The 5,842-nt window shown below is 35.0% G+C and overlaps 1 long non-coding RNA gene across 4 annotated transcripts; it reads right to left on the bottom strand.

Annotated features, from left to right (window-relative positions):
• Positions 1-1,511: 1,511 nt before the first annotated feature.
• Positions 1,512-5,139, bottom strand: LOC148920786 (uncharacterized). Of its 4 annotated transcripts, XR_016126085.1 has the most exons (4): positions 4,944-5,102; positions 3,108-3,210; positions 2,152-2,558; positions 1,512-1,879 (listed from the first exon to the last, which is right to left on the bottom strand). It is a non-coding gene; the product is annotated as an uncharacterized LOC148920786 (long non-coding RNA). The 4 variants fall into 4 exon arrangements; XR_016126083.1 differs by lacking the exon at positions 1,512-1,879 and having other exon boundaries at positions 1,899-2,558; XR_016126094.1 differs by lacking the exons at positions 1,512-1,879; positions 2,152-2,558 and having other exon boundaries at positions 2,898-3,254; positions 4,944-5,139.
• Between the last annotated feature and the right edge of the window lie 703 nt (positions 5,140-5,842).

Genomic DNA, 5,842 nt, shown 5'->3' with positions numbered 1-5,842 from the left:
AGTCCATCTTGGTGCACATCTTATCAAGAGACTCTCCTTGTCCTCCAAGAAATTGATCCCATGTGCAGTGTTGGGAGGATGGTTTAGCTGTTAAAACTTCATCTCATCTTATCCAAACCATCATCTCCTATCCTATGTTTAGTTGTACTCTTCTCTCTTTTCTGTTGTACCCGTTGTAATGCCTCTCTGTTGCTTGTTTTTCTGATGAATTATCTTTCATCCCCCCAAAAAGATTAAAAACAAAAAAACACTACTCTTACACCACTTTAGTGTATATCACTACCACACTTGTGCATACCAAATACTTGCACAAGACTGCCAAACACTTATTGGGCAAGAGGAGCACATCATCCCAATTAATATGTGTGAGTTCAAAATTCTGATGGTGCACCGCTTAGGACACTCGGTTGAAACAAATTAGGGTTGGCAATCATCCATGACGTGCAAGTGATAAATTATTTTCAAGATCAACCAAATCATAATGATTTTTATCTCTACTTTCACTCAACAAAAGCCTATTGTTCATATCTCTCATAAAAAGGCGCTCCTCAATAATGTCTATCCAGCAGACCTTGCTAACCCAAGGATCCCTTCTGGTCCTTTGCTAACCCAAGGATATATTTAAAAATGAAAAAAATTAAGGGTTTAGGGTTCATAAATGGTCCTCAAGATTAAAATCATTCTATAAATGGTTTTTTCATTTATAAATAATTTTAAAAAGAAAACTAAAATTTTATGAATTTTAAATGAAAAAATTAAAAAAATTTGTTAGGACCATTTGTGATAGGTGTGTGAACCTCAGAGATGTTTTGTGATATATATATATATATATGCCACGTCAGCAACCTAATGGAGTTTTTGACAGAACCTAACGGTAGAGATCATTTGTGACCACACATACTAACCTTGAGGATCACGAGTGACACAAAAAAACATTAAGGTCATCTCCAGTCATAGGACTAAATGTAGTCCAGGGCTAAAAATTTAGTCCCTCAAAATATTAACTTTTTAAAGAATAATGTAGGGCTAAATTTTTCCATCTCCAGCCATGCAGGGCTATATTTTAGGGTCCTTCATATTTTATTATTTTGAAAAGGAGTGGGAAGTGCTTTAATGATTGGTTGTTGAAAAGACATGAATGGGGCCCACTATAAATTTGGCATAGCCAAAGCTAGGCTACATTTGGCGGTTGGATGGCTAAACAAATGTGGCCCTCCAAATTTGGCCAAAATTTTATTTAGCCCATGGCTGGAGATGAGTTTTGCATTAATTTAAGGCTTTATTTGGGATATAGCCCATGGCTAGAGATGGCCTAAGGATGCAATATGATAGTTTCGTAAACCTTAGGAACGTTTTGTGATAATAAGCCATATATTTATAACATATTATATATACATACACTTTATGAAAATGGTAAACTAATTTGTTATTCCTATTTTGCCATTTCTAATTTTCACAGTTATAACTTATACCCAATTACCAAAGGACCAGAAGAAATTTCGAGTTATGAATTGGGAATAAAACCAATGCGGGATGATTAGGTAAAGTTCTGAAACTCTGATGCAAGTTCATCCCTTTTCAGACAGAGTCATATCTGAAAGAGGTTCACAATATGTTCTTTAAAAATTGAATATTTGTCCTTCTGTTAGAAATGTCCCAGAAATGTCTGCAATTGAATATATAGCTCTACAAACTCTTGGCTAGAAAACTCCACCGAAGAAGGATATTATTGCTGGAAAACCAAAGAGGCAAAAAGAGAGAGGAGGGATTGAAGAGAAATCTTTAGAAAGGAAGAATAGATGGTGACTCTTTCATCGCAGTACCGCATGGCTACAAAGGCTGGTAGTATTATGCACACTAAGTTCGAATAAAGTTGTACCTGTTCTCCCATCCAAAAGTAAAATTTAATGCATGACATTTTCACTTCAAGCTCATATAAGAATCTACATGCAATGAAGAATCGTTCACTTGAAAGACATTTGGACCAGGCTAGGAATAACTAAATGATGGATCTATCAGTGACATGCAAAGATTCAAAGAGATAATGGTACATGTATAAATAAGCTACATCCATCCTTGAAGGTCCAATTACTTAGGTATAGCTTGATGCATACCCTAACTATATTCATTTTACAGTTTCAACATACCTACCAGGATACAGGAGAGTTCCTTCTGCTTCTGACTCTTCAAAAGTCTTCTACCATTCACATAAAAGTCGTGCTCTTCTACTTGCTCAAAGTATAATCTCTTGTGCAAGCCAGAATAAAATCTTATGATTGCACACATCTGAGATGTAGTACTCTAGTATAAGACAATGGGATGGGAATGAATAGCAAAGTCCAGAACCTTCATTTCTCTCAGTTTTGCGATATGGTTGACTTATCAGTTCCAGCGCCTTGAGTTAGAAATTCAACGTTTAAACTATTGATTTAATCCTTTTTAAGGAAACGCAAGCAGTTCCAAAACACCAAGCAATAGTGGGAAACAGAAGTGGTGAAGATACTATACAGATGACACAGAAGCGCCTCCTTGACACTTAATTCCACATATAGTGCTACCTATATATCAAACCAGATTTTTCAATGTATAGAAAAACTCAAAACAGTATGACCGATCATGATTTATATTGAAATATGTGTGGCAAAAAATAAATAAATAAAAGAAGCAATGTACAGACATGAACATGATACAGGAAACAGGTCACATGCAATAGAGTGGCACATGACTAAGATAAATCGCAATGCCATTTTACTTAGCAAATAGTAATTGTAACCAGCTCGCCGATAGACTACCAGGTATTTCTTGTAATATACTGCTTGGCCGACCAGGGTCTTCTTAGAACATGGGATGTTTTTGGGGAGGGAGATAAATACGCTCTTTTGCTAAAAGCACATTGATAATATGAAATACATATAACAATAATTGCATTAGCTCTTATTTGTTGTGTATTTTACAATATTGATAATGTTTCCCTGCTACACTACAGATTATGGATTTGTGAAGCATTGTTCAGAACAGTTTTTACTTCTTTTCTGTCCAAATGCATATGGAGCACTCCCTTGCTTATGGTAATAGCATATTAAATTATAATAACAAAGAAAGCTTACACAACGTCAATGCCAGACCCAATCATAGTACTACCCAATGTTCCCATAGATCTGTTGTGCCCAACGTCATCTCTTTGGACCCTCTTAACAAGTGCACACATGCCTGTAATCAATTGGACAATTGACTTCTGAGTAGTGCATCGAATACTAAAAATGAAGAGGTATCAGTAGAATGAATATAAAGCAAAAAAAATAAAAGAAATAAGTATGATGAGTACTTATTATGCAATAATACAAACTATCAAGAATCCACATTATAAATATTGAGTATTATTATGCAGTAGAGAGTTCAGAAAAGAATAATTTCACAACAGATAATCTATCATTTTATTAAGAGAAACTTCTTTCTCAATTATGAAATAACGAAAATACAAATATATGACAGACTAAAACAGCTTTGAGAAATAGGGAAGATTATGGTAACGATGAACCAAAAAACACCAAATTTTTCCCTCACAGACTTCTCTTATGACGTTCAACTTCATTTACAGTTCAACCAACCCAACCCTTCTCCTAAGCTCACATTCACATGTTCGTGGGCTACTAGTCTAAATAATGAAGAGCGATACAAAAAAGATGTAGGAGAAAGTCAGAATAAAAAATAGACATGGCTAAATGTGATAATTTGTATTGCAAAATTTGTGTGATTGCATAGCATCTTCTGATATGTTGAAATCTAAATGAGTAGGAAAACAGTATCCCTGCTTTGAATCCCTGCTCGAAACAAAGTTAACATATCTGCTGTGCCTATAATGTAGTATTGAGTGCAAACCAAAAACTGATAAGCAAACCTCAAGGCAAAGGAATTCCAATACTTCTTATAGATCATAAAACCATACAAAATTGGTCAAGATGCTAATGTCAATAGACTCAATGCCATAGTAGAAGTAGCAGAAATTGATAGGTGACGAGCACTGTAAAATGCTATTCTCACTTGATAAAACTATGTAGAAGTGAGATCAGGAACAACCATCATGAACCCTCCACAATTTCAAGCAGAATGTAACTACCATTTCCTCCAGACTTTTGTGCCTATTGGCTTTATCAGGGCAGGCTTTTGTGCCTATTCTTCACCGCCCCATAAGTCGCTCTTTGTTGGGTAGCTTATTTAGCTACCCAACGACAAATTTAAAACCAACCTACCAAATCCGAACCTATTTCATCATAGGATTAAGAAACTATATTTACTTCTTGGTTGAGCAATAAGCACACTTTAATGTGGACCACTTTTTCTGTGATTAAGCACCGAAAAGGCAAAACCCAAATCAAAACCAAGACAACGCATAATTTCTTCCAATTTGAACTTAAGTTGTATAAAACGAAGATGCCATAAGATGAAGCAATTTATGAAGTAGATTTGAATCTAGTTGTGAAATACGAATTAGACCACCTCATCACTCACTAGTGGTGAAAAAAAGAACTCAACAGCAGGACTTACAAGGCATCACAACGTTAAACCCTACTCTAATTACTATATATCATAGCACTTCAAAGGTAAAGGGGTCAATGCCCAATTGAGGCAAATTTACAACTAAAACATTCAATATAGAAATAATGGCAAATTTGGAAACTGTTTCCTGTATCTAATAGAAGCACAAACATGCCCATGCCCTGAAATTCATGAGGAAAAAAATGGAACTTTAGAAGTTCACTCTGAAATCTCAACAATCAAAATAAGAAAACACTTAAATGAAAGTGTTGTCTTGGAATTCTAAAAATACATTATAACCAGGAAGAAAAGTGAAGAATTCGTATAAGAAAGGAACAAAAGGATATGATAAACAATTAGACTTCTCTAAAGTGGGGAGGCCAGTAAAATTTGAGGATGGCCGTTACCGTCTTGATTGAGCGCCGGCCTTCGTTTGTTTTCCTTCTCTGTTGTGATTCCAGTGTCCCCTGTTTAAGGACTCCAGCGTGCCGCAACGATATGGGCTTCAATTTATTTATGAGTTTTCTCTGCACTTCTCTTTGTCCAGCTAGTATTCATATTTTAAGTTGACTCAACTTTTAATTCAAATTTTTACGATTTAAAAAAAAAAAAAAAATCCCGCTCTCCCTCTAGACTACTCTTAAATACATACCTAGCAGTAAAAAAATAAAAATAAAAATAAAAAACTCATCAACCCTACACCCTGCTATCTTGCCCCTTACCACTCTACTTTGAAGTTTAGTGATTAACAACTAATTTATCATTACTTATTTTAAAACAGAGAGACTCATGGTATGTAACTTCTTTGAGGAGCCTTGATCAAATTCTTGCACAAAATTCAGAAGTTTGCTTGGGTAAATTAGCAGGTGGTCTTCCTGATGGCAACCTCTTATATTACATATCTCAACTGATGACCCACAAGCCACTATTTGCATACCGTATTTAGGTTTTGTGAAGAGAATATGCGAATGTAGTAGGTTTATTAGATTGAAAGAGATGAGTAATCTGGCATTAGGTGTAGAGGAGTTTGTGTTTTTCTAAAACTTAATATGAAGAGTGGTGGTGTGTGTGTGTATAGTTGTACTAGGGTTAAGTATTGTTGGATGACCTTTTTTGTCATTTTACACAATAGTAAAACTTAGGGTTAATTACTCAAATGGTCATCAAATTTGTACCTGATTTACATTTTGGTCCTTAAACTAAATTATTCGTTCAAATGGTCCATTAACTCTATATTATTCGGTCCATTGGTCCCACCGTCTAATTTTCTATTAGATTTAATCAAATTTTAGGATAAATACGACTT

This window comes from Prunus mume, linkage group LG1 (assembly GCF_029339155.1).
Source record: "Prunus mume cultivar Tortuosa linkage group LG1, ASM2933915v1, whole genome shotgun sequence".
Taxonomy (NCBI): domain Eukaryota; kingdom Viridiplantae; phylum Streptophyta; class Magnoliopsida; order Rosales; family Rosaceae; genus Prunus; species Prunus mume.
This window is presented reverse-complemented; position numbering and strand designations above follow the sequence as displayed.